This window comes from Typopeltis vanoorti, chromosome 19, assembly GCF_054136105.1.
Source record: "Typopeltis vanoorti isolate ZY-2024b chromosome 19, IOZ_Tvanoo_1.0, whole genome shotgun sequence".
NCBI classification, from domain to species: Eukaryota; Metazoa; Arthropoda; class Arachnida; order Uropygi; family Thelyphonidae; genus Typopeltis; species Typopeltis vanoorti.
In genome coordinates this window covers 41,513,444-41,537,495 of record NC_143567.1, presented here as the reverse complement: position 1 = coordinate 41,537,495, position 24,052 = coordinate 41,513,444, and the positions used below count along the sequence as shown (strand labels likewise).

The window sequence follows — 24,052 nt, the reverse complement described above, 5'->3', positions numbered from 1 at the left end:
CCTATACAGCTAGTTTAGTGTTTTGACTAATCTCTCTCTCTCTTATTCCATACAAAGTTTACTCGGCTGACTTCCTACCATACCAGCTTTGCTAATTCTGCTATTTCCAAATTTAATTTGCATCTTCACTAAAAATTGTGCCTAAATAGCTGATATAGTACTTGTTCTATAGGTTCTCCATTCAGGATGAAGTTGATGTTTTCAATGTTTCTGGTTATTTTCAATGTCTTTATAATGCTGATTCTCATACCAAATTTATTACAGCAGTTATTCAATTTGGTCAAGAAAACTTGCAGACTTGTCCTGGATTTAATTAGGAGTATAACATCATCTGCATAAAGTAGAGCTGAGACCAACATTCCAATTTTGATATCAGGTTTAATACCACTTTCCTTCATAATGTGATCCATACAGATGGTGAAGGATCAGACATAATGTACACCCTTGTCACACATCCGACTTAACATTGAACCATCTTCCTCTACCTCCTTCAATTCTAACTGCTGATTCACAACTGATTGTAAATATGGACTGTATTGCTTGATATAATGTCCCATTTACACCATATAAGAACATTTTGAACAGCTTTCTATTTGTCTTAAAGATGAAAATCTGATCCTGACAACCTCTTGTTTTAGTTTGAACCCAGTTTGTTCTCCACGCTTCTCCGCCACAATTTTTCTTATCTGTTTCTTAAGAATATTTGCATAAATCTTACCAGGAACACTCAGTAGAGAAATTTCTCTGTAATTCTTACATTCAGCCTTATTTCCTTTTTCATAGATGGTTACTATGAGTGCTCTACTCTAATCATCTGGAATTCAATCCTCTGACCAGACCTTCTGAATTATGCAGTGTAGCCACTGCATAACTTTTATACCTCCATATTTTAGCATTACTGGTCGAATATCATCTAGCTTCCTTTCCACATTTCAGGTTTGTGATAGCTTTTACTACTTCAAGTACAAATATATATTCCAGATGGCATTCCTGTTGAGTGTTTTCTACCACAATGCTGTTTTCATTTCATTTAGCAATCTTTCAAAGTAATTATTCCACACATCAAGAAGAATATCTATCTTTATCCTCTTTTCATGTCCTCTTTATTATCTCAAATTCCTTTTACAGTACTCTTTCCTCAATTTTTGAGTTTTTTTTTCCAATAGCGTTCAGAATATTTTATCACCTTCTTGTTATTTATTTTCAATGTTCTTACTAAAGTCTTCCCATGACTTTTGTTTAGCTAATTTTACACAATGCTTTCTTACATTTTTCTCTGTATGTCCTAAGAGCACAAGGTGAAGGTGGACATCATGTCAGAAGCTCTGGTTGCCAGGAACTTTTGATATGCTCTTTTCCTTGATTGCCACTTTAACTTCCTGAGTCCACCATGAAGTTCTGATTTTTCTATCTTTGCAGATTAGTAGTCACTACATGCCTCTCCGGCTGAATCAATCAAAGTTTTCTTTAGGGTTTTGTGTTTGCTACCAAATCTCCAAGGACCAACTTTTCCTTTTTCATTGTATCAACTGCCTTCTTTAATACATCTAATCCTCCACTTCTTCCTTATTAGAACCTTCTGTGGTACTAAGCACAAATAAGTCTCATTGTTCAGTTCGCCATTCTGATATTAGCTCACATCACTACTTGGTATTGCCTGCCATTCAAGAAGATTATCCTCATATTTAGTGATAGCTATTCCTTTTTGCTGATTGTTATTTCTTGAATATAACATCTTGTATTTGTTGCTTAGAAAGATCTCATCTATTCTTGTCTTCTTTGTTTCTGTAACACCTATTATGTCGATCTGGTAGTTATCCAATTCTTCTGCTAGTTCCATTTCTTTTCCATTGATATTGCCAATCTTGATTTCTGCTGATGTCGAGTTGGGGTTTGGGTTTGTTCCAGTAGCTGACTTTCCACTGTTTGCTCTGACAAAAGCAATGGGGGGGGGGGGGGCTTGTTTAATTAGGCAATGCTCCAGTCAGGATGAAATTCCATGATGTTGTACCATCATTTTGAGTTATGGTTGAAGCCAATAAGAATAAAATTTGGTCGGCTAAATCCTAAATCACCAGCCCATCCTCATTCGTTCAGTGTCCAGGTAGATACCCAACAGGGTTCTATGCATTCCCCAAAAGGCCATTTGGAAGCCTCCTCTGTTATCCAGCCTTGTTAGTTCCAAAACAACCCAACTCTATCCATTGTTGCCATATATAATTTAGTATACCTTCTTCAAGGTATACTAAATAATAATAGAACAAAGAGGAATGGAGTGGAACCCAATGTAATGCCTTCAATTTGTTTGTAGAGCTTTCTTTTCCAATAAAATAACTGGAATGTATCACAAAATTAAAGATGTCAGTGATATCAAAATTATTTTATTTTCTCATGGTTAAAATGACTCACTAATATTTTCCTTATGTTGGAGGTTTAATGGATTTTTTACAACACTCAAAAATAATTAAAATAGAATTTAATACTTCCTATATTTCGTCCTAGTCACTAGGACATCTACGGGGATTACAGAAACAATTAATGTAACATTCACACAAAAACTTACATTACTAAGCCCAACCACGTGGGTGACACTAAAGTCCTATCTAGGTGGAGCACCCTCTAAGGGCGGTAGTAGGTGGCCTGGAATGTAAGGTTGGACCTCTGGTGACGAGTGTTTCCCAAATCTTCAGAAGCTTAATACAACCATATTTATTAAGATTTGGTTGGTTACTAAGGGCTGCTGCTGCTTCTAAGAAAAGTCTCTCTTTCTTGAATTTGCTGTGGTGGAGCATGGTGGTTTTCTTCCATGATACTCTGTGGGTGGTGTCCAAAACATGGTCAGCCAAGCCTGAATGGCCATAGTTGTGTTTAACGATGTACGACTTATGTTCCTCCAGGCGGATGGATGCTGATCTGCCTGTCTGTCTAAAGTACGCAAGCTTACAGGAACAGGGTACTTTGTAAACTCCAGGCAGAGAGAGAGAGAGGAGGGAGCTGATCTTTCATAGAACGGATAAGGGTAGCAAGTTTGCGGTAGGGCTTATATGCTGTGTGTAGGTTATACTTTTTTAGTATCTTGGCTATATTTTCCGAAGTGCCACGGATGTAGGGTATGGTGATGGCATTTTTAAAATCTTCTTGACGAGAGGGACGGGGAATGGGGGAGGAATTGATTCTTTTTTTGATGCTGTGTTCGCTGTAGCCATTGGAGAGGAAAGTCCGTTAATCCCTGTAGATGTCCTAGTGACTAGGACGAAATATAGGAAGTATTAAATTCTATTTTAATTCTTTTTGAGTGTTGTAAAAAATCCATTAAACCTCCAACATAATGTCCTCATAGCACTTAAGCCTCTACACAAGAATAATATTTTCCTAGCAGAGCTCATCATCATAATGGGCCATTAAAGTTCCGACTACATTTTATTTTTTGGTGCATTATTGGTTCTCTCAGGTCAGGAATTTTCTGGGTTAATTTTTCCAAGTCATCTCAACAGCCATGTAAATCATTAGCTATCTTAAGCCCTTCTAATTTGTACCCGTCCCGAGGATAAGGTGACTAGCCCTATGCCTCCCAGTGTATTCTATGACTGTAACTGCGTGTGTTCACGGAGCTGGTTTGCCTGCTTGCAGGAGGAAAAAACCCCAGATAAGCTGGGGAGAAAAACACTGCTGTCCACACCCAAGACAAGCTAATTTGGCTATGTCTGAGAAAGATCCTTAAGCTCCTCATGTCGGCGACAGGAATTGAACCCAGGACACTCCTTTCCCAGGCATGTGGATGCGAAGCACATAGCCACCAGGCTAACAGCACGGACTTAATTATTATTTTTTTTTTTTAAATAGCCTTCTTCTAAAGCCTCACTGCACTTGCCACTGAGGCTTTACAAGATCAAGATCACTTGGATCAAATTTAAAAGGTCTGTACCTTTTTTTTGTTTTTAATTTATCAGCTTTTCCCATCAGTTGAATAGGATAAAAAAAAACAAAAAAACAATTCAGTTCTCTATTGTATGTGTAGTCGTGCACATGATATGACAGTCTTCAGTTCTAGAAATAAAATATAATAACATTCTGTGGTTATATTTTGAATGTTTTTTAAACTATTCAATCATTATCCCTTCAGCATTCCTAAAAACAGAAACAATAGCACATGGTTATATCATTTACAAATATGTGGAAGTGATTTTAAAGGAAAAGGAGGATAAGTAAAGATGGACATCAATCAGGAAGGTTAGTGACTGTAATTTTTCCTATTATTTTGGAGTGTTGGAGATGTAGAACTTATACTCTTTCAAGCTTATCACACCCATTCAAAGACATAACCTGAAGGACCGAATTTTTGCCTTTTATTTTTTTTTAGAGGGGTGGGGCTGGGAAAGCACATTTTCTCCAGTTCTTAAACTATTGCTGCTGCCTCCTAGAATGCTTCTACATCTTGTTATATAATTCTTTGCAAGTTTCTCATGGTTGAAATGACTCACTAGTTTCCTTGCAGAGCTCATCATCATAATGGGCCATTAAAGTTCCCACTACATTTTATTTTTTGGTGCATTACTGGTTCTCTCAGGTCAGGAATTTTCTGGGTTAATTTTCCCAAGTCATCTCAACAGCCATGTAAATCATTAGTCAAATGATTTACATGGCTATATTAGTCAAATGAATAGAGAATTATTTATATGTAAGATGTGTATAAAGTAAAAAAAAAAAAAATCAAATAGGTTACCCATATTTTAAAATTTTTGTAGGCCTAGTGAGAAATGGCAAGAAATCTTTTGCTTGTTCTAATTAAAACTTTTCAAGCAAGTTTCACTTATCTTGGTTGGCTGAACTTTTGATCAGACAGCAACATTCTCCATATCGTTCTGTACTACTTTGTGTGCCCCTAATTCACAATTTATAAACTGAATGATAACAATAATAAGAAGCTTGGTAACTGATTTGATTTTTAAACATCAGTAATCATATCAGAGTCACAATGGCTAAGGTAATCAAAATGATGTCGTCCTGATCATTGTTCATCTTTATTTTATTTATTATGGCATACTTTTTAACCACAGAATATGAAGAAGACATAAAAGAGGTAATAACCTGTTGTTTGACTTCCTCTGGGATCATGTTGTTCATACAGAGATATTTCATAATTGCCAATGACTCATTTTTCAAGTCCTGGAAAATCAAAAATAATTCAGTCAGCCATGTATTTAATATAAATGTTACATATGTAATAGATGGAACAGAATTTCACAATTTATATAAGTAGAATAATTATGTGCTCCAGTAATAGGTACCTCTTTTTTCTAGCTAGCATGTGAAAAGTATAAGACTTTTTCAATCTCATATGCTAATACAGTAGAAACAATAAAATTTAAGATACTTATTGTTGCCATGGTACAGAATAAACATGCACACAGTAAAAAGTTTCTTTCATTATTATATTACACATCAAATTTCAAACATACACCTGTCAGCCAACTGTCCATATGTGCTGCAGGCCTGAGATGATGTGTACTCCACAAATTGATTCCTTTGACATGGACTAATATAAAATTGTGTATAATGCATAACCATGGAGAGAGAGAAAGAGTTAATGCCATTCAAGATTAGAATTTCTCATACCTTTCAGAATGGATAAGCCATCATTCCAATTCAAAGTGGAGCATAGTAAAAAGGCTTCAAAACTGTAAACAGGATCCATACCTAGATCTGTTTTTATTAACACTTGGTGTTCTTTTTTGAAACCCAGGTATAAGAATTTATATTCAGTATGCTGGGCCAATCCAGACCTGTAAATTACCACAATAGATGTTTTCATGACGTTCACTAATTCTGTTCTATATAGCAGAGTCCAGTTTGATCAAAATACAAAAACTTGCTCTTACATGACAGCCAATATACACATAGGGTTATAGAAAAAAGAGCTGTTCATCCTTGATAATAGGCAAAAACCTAGAACTTTTCAATATCCTGGTATTTCATTTAGAAATACCTGATGTATGTGTAAATGAAACCTTTCTCGCAACACAGCAGTGGTATATAGTTATCTATGATTCTTTGGATGGTAGGAGGGGTTACCAGTTTTCCTATATCAGAAATTTTGTAGCATAATTTTTGCTGCATGGTTGAGTGAGCAGAACAAAGAGTTCTATTATTCTCAGTAGTGTTTTTTTTTTCCCTCAGTGTTATATTTATAAAGACTGATGAACTTAGTACTTCTTCTGTATTTGACTATGAAGTACACTACAGTAAACAGTGTGGCTAAGAAAGATAACTATCTTTTTCATGGAGAAAGAAAAAAGATAGTTATCTTTCATCTGGTGTAGAGAGCATTGAATTTTCGAATGAAAATAATCAGCTCAGATTTGGAATGGCACTGCCTAGCAAAAATAACAATGCAATAGATACAAAGGCTAAGGTTGTATAGTTGAAAACAATTTTTCTGCAAGGTATACTAAATAATAGAACAAAGAGGAATGGAGTGGAACCCAATGTAATGCCTTCAATTTATTTGTAGAGCTTCCTTTTCCAATAAAATAACTGGAATGTATCACAAAATTAAAGACATCAGTGATATCAAAACAATCTTAAGCTAGGAGATCTAATAAATTGGCTGAAGGGAATGTTGGTAAGCTAAGATGTGATATCAAAGTTCATCATCAAGTTTGTTAGTTGGAGAATGTTATCATTAACCTTTTGCCAGAAATGAGTGGGAGTTTGAGTGGCCTATACAATTCAGGGAAGGTCTCAAGAAACAGGTGTCTTGATGTAATGAGTTTGTCATTAAAATAGAATGTTCTTCCATGGTGCATCTGTAATTTTTATACAGTGTTTCTATTTTGAACACAACACTTTCCATTCTGCCACTAGTGAAGAAGATTTTCCAAATAAATTGTGAGGACACTAAGAAAGCTCCAGTGCAACCATCTTCAAAACCCTGCAATCTGCTTTGTAATTTTTTTTTACTTATTATCAAGGATAAATTCTCTTTCTTTACCTGGTGTGTATCAGATGTCCTGTGAATGCAACTGCTCATATATTGCTTAAACTGACCATTAGTGAACACTAAGGCTATAGGTTCCCATACCCTTTATGATAAAGCTCACAAGATTGGTTCAAAATGACCTAACATGGTCTTGATACTGAATGAAGAATCTACAGAAACTGATTTAAGCATGGATGCTTGTTCTGAAGCCAGGTTATCCAGTTTAAATCAGAATAATTGATTATCGATGCCAAAAAAGGTGTGGGAAATTCTGATTTTGAATGGCAGTGTTCGGTTCCCCCCTGCCACAATGCTATATATTATACACAATTTTATCAGTCCACTTGAAAGGATTCCAACTGTGGACTATACATCTCTGACATGCAGCACTTGTCATAAACATTTAATTAATTGTGTATGTTCTTGTGTTGTTTCAAACTAACTGAGCATGGGATTTAAAAGAAACTGTTTTACGAAAATAGTGCAAATACACAATGTTGGAACAACTATATCTAGCTATCTAGCTAATAGTGTGCATACTTTGTCTCACCTACAGCATAAAATTAAAATATAATAAAAATATAAGTATGTAAGCACAACAGTTGATATATTCAGATCCCCCCCCCCAACACACTTTTCACTTTAGTTTTTAATTGCAATCTGAAATCTTATTTAATTGTAATAATTGAATTCTTAGATTGTTTGATTGCATGATTTTCTTTTTTTAATAAAGTGGAAAAAATACCATCCAGGGGGATTGTCTTGTACTGTGACAATGACACTTATTGTAAAGGAGAGACCAAGACTTGAATGATTGCTTTCACAAAGTGTTGTTTCTTAGCATCAACAATGGGTTTTCCTACATGGTGAGATATGTATACTTTATTCACTAAGATTGAGCAGGCCTTTATTCAAAATGTTGGCTTTGACTTTCATTTTGTAGCAAAACATAATCAAGTGGCATCAACTTTCAGTGAAAACTACCACATATTCCAGGTAAAGAAAATCAAGGATTTTGCAAGAGCTGCCGGCTCGGTGAAATCCTCAAGAACTAATGAAAGATAAATATACAATTTTTCGGAACTTTTTTTTTATACTAACATATTACAGATATAATCCATAGTATATGAAGCTTAGTTTTCTTATGTAATAAATTTCAGGTATCTTAACAGAACACAATTTGTCTACTTGATTGAGAAACAGATATTTTATCCTTAGTCCAAGTAGATCTCCATTTCTTTCATATGATGCATTGACATACATAGCATTAAGCATTACTTTGCTTCCTCTGTTTAGTCTAGAAAAAAATATCTCCCTCAAAATCTTCCGCCCACTGTGCAACATACAACATTTGTATGTTGTCAGTGGGCGGCGGCCAGGAGACAGATCTGGAGCTGGAAGGAAATGTCATCAGGAAGGTGAGGGACTTTAGATACTTAGGTTCAACAGTGGAAGAAGATGGAGGAGCTGAGAAGGAAGTGGGATGCAGGATACAAGCAGGTTGGAGGAACTGGGGGGAGTTGGCTGGAGTGTTATGCGATAAGAGGGTGCCGATCAATCTGAAAGGCAAAATCTATAGGACAGTTGTGAGGCCAGCTATGACGTATGCTATAGAAACTGTGGCCCTGAGAAAAAATAACATCAGCAGGATGGAAGTAGCAGAGATGAGAATGCTTAGGTGGATATGCGGTGTGACCAGAAAGGATCGTCTGAGAAATGACTATGTGAGGAGGAACAGTGAAAGTTACGAACTTAGGAGCGAAGATACAGGAGGCAAGGTTGAGATGGTTTGGTCATGTGATGAGCAGGGAGGACGAATATGTGGGAAGAAGGGTCATGCAGATGGATGTGCAAGGAAGGAGGAAGCGTGGGCGGCCAAAGAAGAGATGGAGGGAGCTGGTAGAAGAGGACTTGAGGATGAAGAACTTGGATGTGGTGACAGCCCAAAACAGGAGGATATGGAGGAGACTCATCATCAACAGTGACCCCACTTAAGTGGGAGAAGCTGCAGAAGAAGAAGAAAGACTCACAATACACTGCATTGTTTCCTCTTCCCAAGTTTCTTGTGGAGAATGCATTTAGATTCTTTATCTCTTTTGGAGAAAAGAAAACAAATACTTTCCCATGTGCTACTCCTAGCATGTGTGCCATCAATTTACCACCTATGTGTTTATGGAGTGTCCATTTGGGATTGCAGGCCAATGTTTTAAAAGAATATTATCATGTAAATTTATATTATGAAATTAGTTAAAGTTATGAAGGATTAAAAAAAAAAAACTCAGTCAAAAGAAGAAATAAATCCATTCTAGAATTCATCTCATGAAGGTTTTTGTGAGCTGAATATACACTGCTCAAAACAATTAGGGGATATTTTAGTTTCTGTCGGATAATTATAAATTTCTGCAAATAATTATAACTATTGGGTACTTTATACATGAATAAATATTTCTTACTTATGGATAGGGTGTAATTGATAAGATATTGTTTAGATAATCGATATTTATTACAAATTTAACAAATTATACATTTTAGCATGAAATTGAAATAATTTTAACAAGAATAGCAAAAAACGCTTTTGGTAATTTTTAACAGGGCATATGGTTTCCATTAACAGCAGGACATCTTGATTGCATGGACCGGATAAGATGATCAAACAGTGCTTGTGGGATATTTCCCCACTCTTCTGTGAGAGCAATTTCGAGCTCTTGAAGCGATCGTTTTGAACTAGTCTTACATGATTTTGTATGCAGTTGCATGTTCTACACTGTTGTATATTAAGAATATTTTAAAATAAAAGTGTTACATTTGTAAATTATTTTTATAACTTTATAATTTACAAGAAAACCAAAATATCCCCTAATTGTTTTGAGCAGTGTATATATATTGTTTGATTTTTTTCATACTTCATCCTAAAGCTATACACAGTGTGTTATTTTTATGACGTTTGCAACATATTAAACATGTTTAATATGCTACATTCTTTCAACTCCACCAAAACCAAGTCCATCTGAGAAAGCAGAAACTTCTGCTACATCATACAGGGAAGGCAATCCTCTCTCAAGATGCAGGCCTAATTCCAACATTTCCTCTAAAGGTTGTTCTTATTAGATTCTTGTTGCAAGTGATTTGCAACAAGAATCCCAAATCCATACTCAGCTAATATTGAATTACACAATAAATGCAAAACAACTGACAGCAAATCTGACTTCAACAAGAAAAAACATTCCTTTTATCCACATGGAAGTTGCGTCTTCTGGTCCTTTTTAAAGGTCATCAGACACAACTTCTGCTCATCTGTACCTTGTCTCTCTCTCTATCTCATCCAGATTGCACCACTTCTAAAGAGGCATCACTCTTCTCCTTAATGGAGTCAAACAACACTGGGAGATCTGTCACAGAGACATCTTCATAGAGTACAATACAAAACTTGTAACATGCACACAAAACTAAGTGAAATGTATGGACAAAAGACTATGAAGGATTAATATTTCTTATATTTTGGGATATTTTATGCATAAAACATTCCCAACTGGTCTAAATTTTGCAGATTCACCCCTCCATACAACACACAAAAATAAACCTCATTTTGATGCTTGTCAGTCAACCATCCTCTTATCCAAGCTTTTTCTGCATTTATAATCCAAACATGATCATAAGTTTTCTATAGATAAAAGGCATGTCTTATCACCAGTGCAGTCACATGAACTTTGTCTTTCAGTTGAAAAACCTGGAATTCAAATCTTAAATGCAATGAATTTTTATAAGGGCTTTTCCAAGTGATTTAGCCAGTTTTATACAGCTATTGCAGGGAAACTTGTATTTTCATCTGGCAAAGCAGCAAGAGAATGCATTCAGTTAATGAACATAATATACTTGCTTCATAATCTTGTTTACTTCAGCCGTAATTCCAACTAAGCAAAAATCAAACTACTTGTCATCTCCTTCTCCTTTGAGACCCCCCCCCCTGCAATACACAGAACTCTGGCATTTATCATTTACCCATCCCCGTGCCTCCTTCAATTTGAACACTTGCTTGTCATCATGTTTTATCAAATACACATATACATACATACATCTTCAAGGCCCACTCTTCCTAATTGGTTGTGGGGGCAAAAGCTGCAAGAGGAACTTCCAATGGTCACGATCCTCTGCAACCAAGTTCAGGTGTTCTGGTGGGATTCCCAAACGTGTCCACCCAAGGTTTTGGATATAATCTATCCAGCGAGTCTTTGGCCTTCCACCCTCTGGCTTGGCAAAGAGGGCCTGCGGAGGGAGCCACTCTTGTGGCATTCTGACCAGGTGCCTGTACCAACGTAACTGTGATCTCTCAACACGGAGAAGCAGCGGTTGAGTATTGAGGGTTTCCTGAATTGCAGAGCTTCTGACTCTGTCGAGTTTTGTCAGCCCCGCAACCCCTCGAAGGAACCTCATTTCAGCCGCTTGGATTTGTGTCTGCATTCTTTCGGTCATTACCCAACTCTCATGACCATAGGTGAGGATGGGGAAATAGACTGTATTGAAAACAGCCAGCTTTGTCTTCTGGCTTAACTCCCGCTTCAATACTACTGAACGGCCAAGCTCCCACAATATTGAGCTTGCTAAGTCAATTCGAGTATCTAGCTCTATGTCCCATTTTCCATCATTCGTGAATATGTACCCAAGGTATTTAAACTTCTCCACCTGTCTCATTGGGACTCCACTTACATTTAGAGTGCACTGGGATGGTTGTCTTGAGACCACAAATGTTTCAATTTTGGCCACACTGATCTTCATTCCGACGTCTGCACAAACAGCTACAAACCTATCCAGGGTCCGCTGGAGGTCATCTTTTGAAGAGCTAAGCAGAACTAGGTCATCTGCAAAAAGCAGATGTCCAATGCTACATTTAGACGTCTGCTTTTTGGACATAAATACACATATAAAAACTATATTTTTTTACCTGTAGACTAGTGGCTACTCTCACTCTTGAAGTAATCCCCTTGTGTAACAATGCACTTAGGTGAGGCTGCCATTGTTCAGAACATTTCTGGAACTTGTCTTTGGGAATGCTTTTAAAGCTGCAAGAGGCTAAGGCTGGTGAATACAGGGGATGGTCCAATTTTGTGACTAATTTTCTTAGCCTGAAACTTGCAGATAGTTATTGCATCATTCATGTAATGTAACCTTGCCAGCACTTCTAAATAACGACACTGGGTCATATATACCTTGACAACTGAAAAAAACAAGCATTGTCTTAATCAAAATTGTGACAATTGTGCCTGTTTTTATTTCTTTTTTTGGTCTTAGTGAAGATGTTTTCCACTGCATGCTTGGCCATTTTGTTTCAGGGTCATACTGAAAGCATCAAGTTTCACCAACCAGTAATTACTCTCAAAGACAAACAATCGTGAAGAAAAATCAGAAAATGAAGCTGCCACTGCTTTTGATCTTCACTCAAAGATTCGCTGAACCATCTTTGCAGAAATTTTTCTCATTCTCAAGTCATCTGCCAAAATCTTCTTCACTGTTTCTCGGCCTAAATTTAATTTTTCTGCCATTAATCATGCACTCTGATGAACCAAACTAATTGCTGCAATCTTTCCAGGTTTGATGAGGTTACCCAGTTCTTTCATTCTCTCTCTCTCTCTCTCTCTCAGGTTTTCCCCCCTTCCTTTTAAAACCTCTTAAGCACTCAAATATACTGGACCTTTTCATGGCATCATCTTAAAGTATTGGGTTGGCAAATAAGTTCGTTCAGTTTTTCAGAGTGGAATGAAACACATTTTATTTAATATGTATAATACATACTAGTCAGTTATATATTGACTCTCTTTATCAATGACCTCTTGCCATCTGTCCAACTTCATTATGCCACGTTCATAAAACTCCTGAGGTTTATTGGCGAAAAACTGATCCAGGTGTCTTTTGACAGTCTCCTCATTAGCGAAGGTTTTCCCGTTAAGAGAATTCTGCAACGATCGGAATAAGTGGTAATCAGAAGGTGCCGGGTCCAGTAAATACGGAGGATGTGGCAAAACATCCCAGCCAAGACGTAACAATTTACTCTGGGTTGTTAACGATGAGTGGGGTCTGTCGTTGTCGTAGTGAAAGACAACTCTTTTCCGATTTGCCAATTCAGGACGTTTTGTGCTAATTGCACGGGCCAGTCGCGTTAACTGTGAGCAATAGACAGTTGAATCAATTGTTCTGCCAGGCGGTAACACCTTGTAGTGGTCAACACCTTTATAAATCCACCACACACAGAGAGCATGATCTTCTTTGTTTGCAATCCCGCTTTCGAGGTTGTTTGCGGCGGTTCGCTCTTGTGCCCCCATGATTTTTTACGTACCAGTTATTGTACACGACCCATTTTTCATCTCCCGTAATCATCTGCTTCAAAAATGGGTCATTTTCTTGGCGACGTTGCAGCGAATCACAGATGGATATGCGAGCAGTCAATTCATGCAGCACCCAAACATCGAGTTTTGAAACATATCCCAGCTTGTGCAAATGGTTTTCAATGTTTGTATGGGATATGTTCAGTACTGCAGCAATCTCCTACACTGTTTGTGATGGATTTTTGTTGACGATATCCTTCACAACACTCAAATCAACCTCGGTTGGACAACCGGCACATCACTGACGTCGAAATCTCCAGAACAGAATTTGGCAAACCACTTTTGGAATATGCGTTCTGTTAAGTCAGCATCCCCATATACGCTGCATATTTTTTTATGGTTCCTCCGCAGCTCGTTTGCTTTTTTGAAATAAAAAAGCGACAGGCGAAGCAGCTTAAACTTGTACTAACACATAAACCAAACAAACTTATTTGCCAACCCGATATCTTAACACATCTAGAGTTTCACTTGTACCCTTGTCCAACTTTGCACAAAATTTGATGTTAATGTGCCTTTATAATTTCCATTCACTCATTTTTTTGCCAAAAGCAACAAACATGCACGTTCAAATCCTACTACAGCTTGTCAACTACTGGCTTGTTTTAGTATGACTCAAGGCAATATGACAATGAACAGACATGTTGAAACATGCACAATCGCATGATTTTCCCTGACTTGCTATACACACATTAGTAAAAGGCCATATTAGAATTTGTCACCCTATTATAAAATATAGTTCTTGTCAGGTGTCCCAAAGAACCTCTCAGAAGATGTCCTGCAAATCTGGTCTTTCTTTGCATAATATTCCTGAGCAGTGTTTTTCCATCCCAACTCTTCTTAAAACTTCTTGATTTGATATTCTCTCTGTATAGCTAATCTTTTCCATCTTTCTATAACACCACATTTCCAATGCATTAATTCTTTCCATATCTCTCTTTCTGAGTGTCCATGACTCACTTCCATAACTTGCAATACTCCAAACTGTTGCTTTAACTATTCCAATTCTAACACCTATTTTAATATTCTTGTTTATTAAAATTCCTCTTCATTTCCATAAATGCAGATTTAGCTTTGCCTATTCTATTTCTAATGTCTAACTCTGAAGTTGCTTTCTCTGAGATCCAGCTACCTAAATATTGAAATCTTTCCACCTCTTCTAAAATCTTTCCTCCACATCTTATCTTTACATTATCTCTTATTTTTCTGCCCATTATCATTATCTTGGTCTTCTTTGTGTTATTCCTTAGTCCGTACTCTTTACAAGTTTTCAATTCTTTGAACAATTTGTTGTAATCCATTTTCACTTTCTGCCATCACCACTACATCATCTGCATATCTTAAGCTATTAATGATTCTTCCATTTATTTTTATTCCTTCTTCTACATCCTCAAGTGCCTCTCTGAGAGCATCTGTTCATGATAAAGGTTAAACAATAATGGTGATAACTTGCATCCTTGTCTAACTGCTCTCTCCACCAGGAATTCTCCTGTTTCTTCTCTATTTACACATACTGACACTGTTTGTGATCAATATAATCTCTTTAAAATTTCCAAGTCATAAGAGTCAATATCAATATTTTATAGAATGTCAAAAAGCCTTTTATGTTTCACTGTATCAAATGCTTTTTCAAAATCTAGAAATCCCAAAAAGAACTTTCTACCATGGTTTAGTGTTTTCTCCCCAATAATTCTTAAACAAGTTATAGCCTCTCTAGTTCCTCTGTTGGTTCGGAATCCAAACTGTTCCTTATTCATTTCTTTTTCTATTTTATTCTTAATTCTCTCTAAAATTATTTGTGCAAAAATTTTTGCTGTGTGAGTTATAAAACTTATCGTTCTAAAATTGTTACAGTTTAATAAAACTCCTGTCTTTTTTGGAATGGGGATAAAAATTGATCTTATAAACTCCTCTGGTAATTCTTATCCCTCATAAATTCCGTTAATAATTTTCCATAACACTTCCATACCTTTTTCACCTATATTCCTTATAAGTTCTATCTGTATACCATCTATTGCAGGGGATTTTCCTTCTTTCATCTTTTGAATTGCCAGATTCAATTCCTCCCTCATCATGTACAGCCTCTGCCCACTATGCTCTTTCATTTGATTTTCTCCTCTTCCTCTGTCTTCATAAAGTTTACTTACATATTCTTCTCATCTCTGTAATATCTTCTCTTTTTCTATCATAATTTCACCTCTTTCATTCTTGACTGCTTCAATCCTTTGCATGTTTCTCATTCCTGTAGGATGCTACTGGATGATGACGATTATAAAATATAAGCATACTATTCAACTAAGATGGTCTTTAAAAAATCTGTGCTGCCTTCTTTATACATTCCACTTACCAACCTAGTTTGATATTCTAACCAGTCTCTTCACCAACCTGAAAGAAACACAAAATGGCATAACTTCACCTTACAACACAGGCATTATTTTTCCATCCTCCTGCTCTTCAGAATTCTGCCTATTGCAAGAATATTAGCTCCTTTGGAACATTCACTTAATATGATCTCCCAATCCACAGCCATATTAATATTATTAAGGATGTTTTTAAGTACTCTTGTCAGACTAGCTAAACATAATAGCGCTTCTCCGACCAATAAGGCATTGGTTATGAATTCCATTGCAGGCAGCTTTGTGTGTGTGTGTGTGTGTGTGTGTGTGTGTGTGTGTGCGTGCGTACGTGAGAGAGAGAGAGAGCACCACTGTGGTTATTGAAAGCAGCTTAAATGAATTGAAGATTGTTTCTAGAGAAGGGTTTCCAGGTTATATACCTTAGCTTGTCCATGTGGATTCATCATGCTGGTGTATGACAGGTCTATGTGGGTAGACTAAGGAAACCTTCATGGGTGGGATTCACATAAACAGAAAACAAAGGGAAAGAGTATACTACATAAATAAGCTATAGGACATGTTGCTAGATGACTGTATGTAGAAAACGATAATGGTCATACAGATTTTCTATTCCAAAAGATAGCCATCTTTCCAAGGTGGTATATATTATTAAACAAAAAAGCCTTTCTTAAAAATGACAATAGTGTTATGATAGAACGTAAGATATTTATGATAGTATCAATTCTGAACTTTAAAAAAGAAGACACTGTGGTACACAAGCAGTGGTGCATATGATTTTGTAACTGCTGTTTAATTTATATGCTGATGATAAGGGTTTTAGTCCCAGGAAAAATAACTTGAGGCATTTTATAAATTTACAAATCTAAACAGAAACATATCAAATTTATTATTTTGAACTCTGAATAATCATTACAGATGATTATTAGATTTTTTTACACGATTTTACGCATTAATGAAACTATTTAATGACTACAATAAGTGTGTTTTACATATTTATTGCGATTTTATACATTGGGTCATTATGTATAGTGAAGTTATTATATTTTTAAATTTGGATCACATCTGATAATATGTTAGTAACACAAAATTTATTATTTATAATTTTAATTTTTGTTAATTTTTTTAATGTCACTATTTTCACTTTAGCTTCAAAATTAAAATAGTGATGTTTGGAAACACTTTAAGAAATGTGAAAAACAGGGAAGTAGCTCAGTGCAAGTATATCCAAAGCAGATTTCATGTAAAGGATCAGACACTAGTGGACTGAGATATGTATGAATGACATCTTAAAAGAAGCACTGAGGAAAATAAGGAGCTGAGCCTTAAGTATCTTGAAAAGAATGAAGACTGATCAGTCAATTTTAAATTTTTGCAAAACAAAGTTTTCAGCTGGTCATTCAGATGACTCAAGCATTTTTAATTTAGAATTAGTTCATAAGCTCCAAAAATGTTGTGGATTTACAAATGCAAGAATACCCCCCACCCCCAAACAGGAGTGAGGGTAATGTGGACATGAATGCCCAGTCGAAAATTTACTTTCCCTTGATCATGCCATTCCATTTCGATAGCATGATCAACAGTTGCTGACATATTTTTTAAAAATATAATCAATAACAAATATATGAAAAATAATTTTCAGTGAAACTGTATAGTCTTGGGAACAGGAAAATAACTGAGACTCAACCCTACTGATGATATAGTTGATTTTCTAATGGAACATGTTCAGTTGTTTACAAGATAATGCAAGTTGTCTACAAAATGCATTACCCTATCTCCATATCATGTTCTGTATTTGGTGGTGATGGCAGATGAATAATGCAATAAGACTTTCAAAGATATAACTCTGTGTAAACATGAAAGAATGCAGATATTTCAACTTTTCTTTTTAACCTGATTTGTAGTAAATAGGATGACAAAATTATGTTGAACAGAAGATTGTTACACAGTATTTTTTTCTAGATTTTGTGAAGATATTTGATAGAATGCCACATGATAGTTGAGTGGTAACCTGATGTGCATAATACAACAAGGCTTTGTAACTGTAAAAATAATAAACAATAAACCATACCATACCATTTTAATGATATAGTTTATTGTTTTGAGAGATGTTCAGTTGGTTGGAGAGGATGCTAAATTAGGAAAAATAATGGGAGAGACCAGTGAAATGATGCTGCTATCAGAAATTTTGTTAGGTGGGTACTAATAACTAATGGGAATGCCAATTTGGTGTCACCAGGCATCAAGTATTATACTTACCAAGAAATTATATTCTTCTTTGCATTTTTGAAAATTATGGAGACAACTACCGTGTTTGAATAAAAGCTTTAGTTTAATATAACTAAAATCTACATTCGACGTTTCGACCTTTATGTCAAGGTCATCTTCTGGAGCATACAACTATACACAGAAAACAAGCTACACTACAATCAAACTGGTTTGTTAAAGATACTGACCGACCGCTACAACAATTGTTGGCCTGACCTCTGGTGGGAAAATATATATATATATATATATATATATATATATACACATCAACGCTAGAGTCCTATTATTAGTGTTATCTGTTGGTTGTAGAAATACATTGAGCGCAACAACAAGTATCTATCTATATACATATATTAACATCATGATTATACTTGTACATTCCAGCCAGTTGGTATGGAATGGTTTCTAATACTAGCTGAAGATTGGCTAGAGTCCTGACTTATGCTGGATCTTATATATTAGGTAGGCTGAATGTGTGCCATCCAGATCCTTGGAATTTTCATGGCATCTTTGTTGTTGATATTTGGGTGGTTTATCAGGATTTCGCAGGCTTCCTTAAGATTCCTTTCATACCAGGTTTTTGTGTGGCATAAAGAGCGGGTGCTTTTCCAGTTGATTTGGTGTAAGGCGTTGAGCGCGTGGTCTGAGAGGCCTGCTTCACCATAATGGTTATATTTAATGTGTTCTTTCTTGCGTATAGGGATTGTCCGTCCTGTTTCGCCAATGTACGGTAAGTTACAGGTGCAGCGGATGCAATAGACTCCAGGATGTGCTAATGGGAGGAGAGGATCCTTAGAGGAGTTGAATATGGTTTTAAGTTTAGTGGGTGGTTTAAAGGTGGCATTGAGGTTATAATGTAGGATTCTGTTGATTTTTTCTGATAACCCTTTAATGTATGGGATGGCTATGGTTTTACTGTAATCTAGATTCGTTTTTGTTGTTGTTTTATGGAGTATTTTATTAATAGTATTTTTGTTATTGCCATTATTTACGAATGTGTCGCTGATGATTTTTAGTTCTTGTTTCAGGGCTTGCTGGTTAGAGCAAATTGTTGTGGCTCTGTTTTTAAGGGTGTTAATGACTCCATATTTTTGTGATGGATGGTGGTATGAATTAGCATGTATGTATTGGCCAGTGTGTGTTGGTTTTTGGTAGGCCTTGAAGGATAGACTGCCTGAAGGAAGACGTGTGACTAGTGTGTCTAGGAATGGGAGCAAATTTTGGTTTTCGATTCGATGGTAAATTGTATGCGTTCGTGTTGTTTGTTCAGGTGGCTAAGAAATGTGTTTAGCGTTTGCCGCCCGTGCGGCCAGATCGCGAGCACGTCGTCAACGTATCTAAGCCAGACTGTTGGTCTTAGCGTGGCGGAATCAAGAGCCCTTTGCTCAAAGGTTTCCATGTAGAAGTTAGCAATTGGGGGGGGGGGGGGAATAGTGTTGAGCCCATGGCTGTACCTTCTTTCTGTAGGTAAAATTTGTTTTGCCACACGAAGTAACCGGACTGTAGTACGTGGGCAAAGAGGGCCGTAATGTCGGGTGGAAATTTGTTCTGTAGTAGGAGAACTGTGTCATTGATGGGGGACATTAGTGAAAAGGGCAGAAACGTCGAAACTGACTAATAAGTCGTCTTTGTCGAGTGTTATGTTTTTAATTTTGTTTATAAAGTGTTGCGTGTTTTTTATGTAGGAGGGGGAATGACCTGCCAACTCCTTGAGTGTTGCCACTAATTTCTTGGCTAAGTGGTAATCGGGACTGTCTATTCCTTCCACAATTGGTTGAAGGGGCACCTTTGACCAATCGTGGAAGGAATAGTCGAAGGGGCACATTTTGTTTGTGTATTTTTGGGAGAAACCAGTGAAATGATGCTGTTATCAGAAATTTTGTTAGGTGGGTGCTAATAACGAATGGGAATGCCAGTTTGGTGTCACCGGGCATCAAGTATTATACTTACCAAGAAATTATATTCTTCTTTGCATTTTTGAAAATTATGGAGACAACTACCGTGTTTGAATAAAAACTTTAATTTAATATAATAATATATTCTTTTTTAATCCTTTATCCAAGTGTAAACCTGCTGGCCTGGTTGGCCGAGTGATTAGCATATCTGCTCTCCAACAAACAGGCTGCAGGTTCAAATCTTGCTATGGGCATGGATGATTGTGATTGTTTTTAGGTGGGAGATAAATTTCAGTGTCTGATGCAACCACTGCCCTGCTTATTGGAGGACTGTAGTGGCTGGAAAAAGTCCCATGTTTGGTCTCTAGCAGGGTTTCCAACTATGTAAAAAAAAATATATATAAAAATTAATGAAAAAATTCCTTAGTACACTTGCAATACAAATGTACCATAGGTTTACAAATAAACCTTTTGTGAGTGGGAGCCACATAAAAAAAAGCCAAGTTACATGCGAAGTATATTCACTACTAGTGTTGTATGTAGAGGCTGATGACTTCACATTAATTTCCTTGACATTTCATTACACAAAGCACACTTCCTTCTGGACGTGCATAATGCTGTGCATTACAGGGTCACTACCCAGACCAGTTTAAAATTTTATTGAGGTCTAAACTTAATCACTGGAAGCCAGACCTAGGCTGAATTAATGCAGAATCGTATATTTCCCATCAGGGCCATCACCAGATTAGATTGCACCCTGAGGCAAACAATTAAATATTGCCCCTGGTGGATTATAAGACAAAAATATAAGAACAGCTCCAATTGCTATTTTGTTTTTATCACAAAAGAAACATTAATGCAAAATGATTACATAATAATATTAATTAAATGTTTGCTCTACAGGGATATTTCACAATAAAGCTGTTTATAAGCTCTTCTAAATTTAAATTATAAGCTATGTCTGCCTCTATTGATATAGTTGCTAGACCAACCAATCTTTCTTGGGTCATTGCTGTTTGCAAATAATTTTTAATCAGTTTAAACTTGGAAAAACTTCTTTCCACACTTGCTATGATAACAGGAATTGTTAGTGTAGCGACGGTGCCTTCCGCAATATGGCTGAACGAGCACCCTTATTAAGCCGCACTGTGAGGCAGGCTGCCTCTATGCTACACCCTGTCGACAGTACTGTTTCCCATATACAAGTAGGAAAAAAGTGTATTGCCTTATTATTAAAATATGGGCAGCCCTCAGTTTACGACGGTTCAATTTACAGCAATTCACAATAACGCGGATGCCTGCGCATGCTTTCTTACTGTAGTGTGGTCTGACCGAGAAATGACGCTAGCAGGCACTGTAGTGTTTGAGTGTTTACCAAGCTAATATGACGTATATGTATCAAACCTAGTTTTACTGCTGAATCTACCTAATTGTTCTTTTTAATTATTTTTTTACACACATACGTATTTAAATTGATAAAGTACATAATTACATACCATGTCTGATAAAAGAAGTGCAGAAAAGTTAGCAGAACTTGGTGTTAAGAAGGCACAGAAATCAATCACACTTGAAAAGAAAATGGAGGTGATTGAAGAATGGAAGATGGGCAGACATGTGCCAATGTCTGTAGAAGTATGAACTTACCTCCATTAACTGTTACTACAATTAATGAAATTGTAGTAACATTTCTACAATTATGAAATTGTAGAAATGTTATTATGAAATTATGCAGATAGAATAAAACAGTCTGGGCAACAATCTACGGCAGTACTAAATGCAAAACATGTAAGTTATAGCATGGGTAAACCTCATGAAAAAATGGAAAAATTATTATAGTGGATGACTTGAATCAGAAAAACATTCCTCTGATGCAGGCTGTTATAACTGAGAAAGCAAAAACAATTTTTGAGGATCTTAAAAAGACAGATGGAGGCAAAGAAACATTTTTAGGAAGCAAAGGTTGGTTCATGAGATTTAAGTCTCGAAGTAAGTGCCATAGTGTCAAATTATGTGGTAAGGCAGCAAATGCAGATGTTGTGGTAGTGGCTGCTTTTCCTAAAGAATTTCAAGACTGTGTAGAACAAGGAAGTTATCCTCCTGATCTTGTTTTTAATGTTGATGAAACTGGGCCCTACTGGAAAAAATTGCCATCGTGTACCTTCATTTCCTGTGAAGAGCGTTCCGCTCCAGGTTTTAAAGCTGCAAAAGATAGACTTATGCTTTTGTTGGGTGCAAATGTCTCAGGAACTTTGAAGCTTAAACCAATGTTGGTGTATATCATTCACAGACACCACGTGCCTTCAAGGGTCTAAAAGCCATGCTGCCTACTGGAAATGGAACAAGAAAGCTTGGGTTACACAAGATGTTTTTATAGATTGGTACACAAATTATTTTTGTCATACCGTGCTTTGCTTCTGTAAAGAAAATGATTTGCCATCCAAGGCATTGCTTCTCTTGGATAATGTCCCTGGACATCCTCAAAACCTTGCTGAAGTAAGAACACCATTGGATGTCAAGGATGTTTACATGCCCCCAAACACAACATCGCTTTTGCAACCGATGGATCAGGGGATTATATCAATCTTCAAAGCCTATTACCTCCGTATAACATTTATGGAAATGGTAAGAGTCTTGGACACTTCAGGAAAACTATTAAACACTATTGGCAGTCATTCGATATTTTGAAGGGCATTAACAACATCAAGGAACAAAGCTTTTAGCAAAGTGAAATTTTGCTGCTTGGAATGAAGTGTCAGCAAAGTGTTTAAAAGGAACATGGCGAAAACTTTTTTCAGCATTTACGCACGACTTTGAGGAATTAGAGCAATAGGAGAACATTATTGAAGATGTTACCAAGCTTGCGCGAGAGGTGGGATTGGACGATATTACAGCTGAAGATGTTACAGAAGTCTTAGAGAGCCATGATAAACCACTTTCTAATGAAGACTTAAAAGAATTAGCCGAACAATTAAGTCAACATCCAAAGGAGGAGAAAGAAAATGAAGAAGGTCCTCTGAGAGATATAAAAACAGCCGATTTACAGCATATCCTTGTAAGCATAGAGACATTGATGATGAACTCTGCAACATGGACCACGATTGGGAATGGAGTGCGAACGTATAAAGGAGTGTAATCGCATCTATTCGATCTTACACTGGACTCCTTAAAGAAAGAAAAAGAAAACTTAGGCAGTTAACACTGGATACTTTTTTTTAAAAAAATGCAGGTGATCCGAAACCAGGAATTTCAACATAGAAATATGTAATATATTTTCTAAATTTCATATTTTTTATATATAATTTTGTTTTGTTCTTGTTATTAATAATTTCATTTTAATAAATATATATGTATATATTATCAAAGCTTTAAACAAAATGTTAGAGTCTGCTCACAGTATAGAGAGCTGTCGCTGGAACTCTGCCAATAAGAGTCCATTCATGTTGAAGGAGAGAACGAAATAAGGCGATGTACGAATTGGTCACAACACGCGAATTTACGTGCTTTATACGTAAAATTTTCCAACTGTTATACAAGCAAAAGAGTTATCACTTTAAAAACTACAATGATCATAAAAGAAGTTAATTTTCCGACGTGTAGCAATAAACAACCCATCCCACAAGACAGATTGATTACCCTATAATGTAAATGGATTCTCCTTCTTTTGACATGCACAGAAGTGTCGAAGGGTCTTGAATCTGTGGGCATACCATACACATACTTCATGTGCATATTTTTTTGACTGCATGGAACATAACTTTGTACCTCCCATTAAAACTGGGTTTGTTTTACGCCGATTCGGTTTACGCCCGTTTTTTTCAGGAACAGAAGTGAGGTGTAAACCGAGGGCTGCCTGTACACTGGATCAGAGATAGCTGTAGAAAGTTTCTTCACTTGGTTACAAAAGTAGATTATACTTGCCAAGAAATTATATTGTTTAATCCTTTATGTAAGTATAATTAAATGAAGTTTGTGCATGAATCATCTTCACAACTAAGCTATTTGTATATAAAGGCCGACTTCCATCAACCTCCTTAGCATTCCATAATGCAAAACACACTTTCTTTGGGGGATCTAGCTCTTGGGTCAATGCCAGTCAGGGTAGTGACCCTTTCAAATGCTTTATGCATGTTCAAGAGGCAGTATGCTTTACATTATGGGACAGTAAGGCAACTGATGTGAAGT

The 24,052-nt window shown here is 36.4% G+C and overlaps 1 protein-coding gene across 1 annotated transcript in view; it reads right to left on the bottom strand.

Moving 5' to 3' along the window:
• LOC150096036 (splicing factor, proline- and glutamine-rich-like) overlaps positions 1–24,052 on the bottom strand; it is a 285,745-nt gene that overhangs the window by 39,422 nt on the left and 222,271 nt on the right. Inside the window, exon 8 of the transcript XR_016549982.1 lies at positions 5,089–5,166. The gene's annotated coding sequence lies outside the window, so the exon portion shown is untranslated. The remainder of the gene's footprint in view (positions 1–5,088; positions 5,167–24,052) is intronic.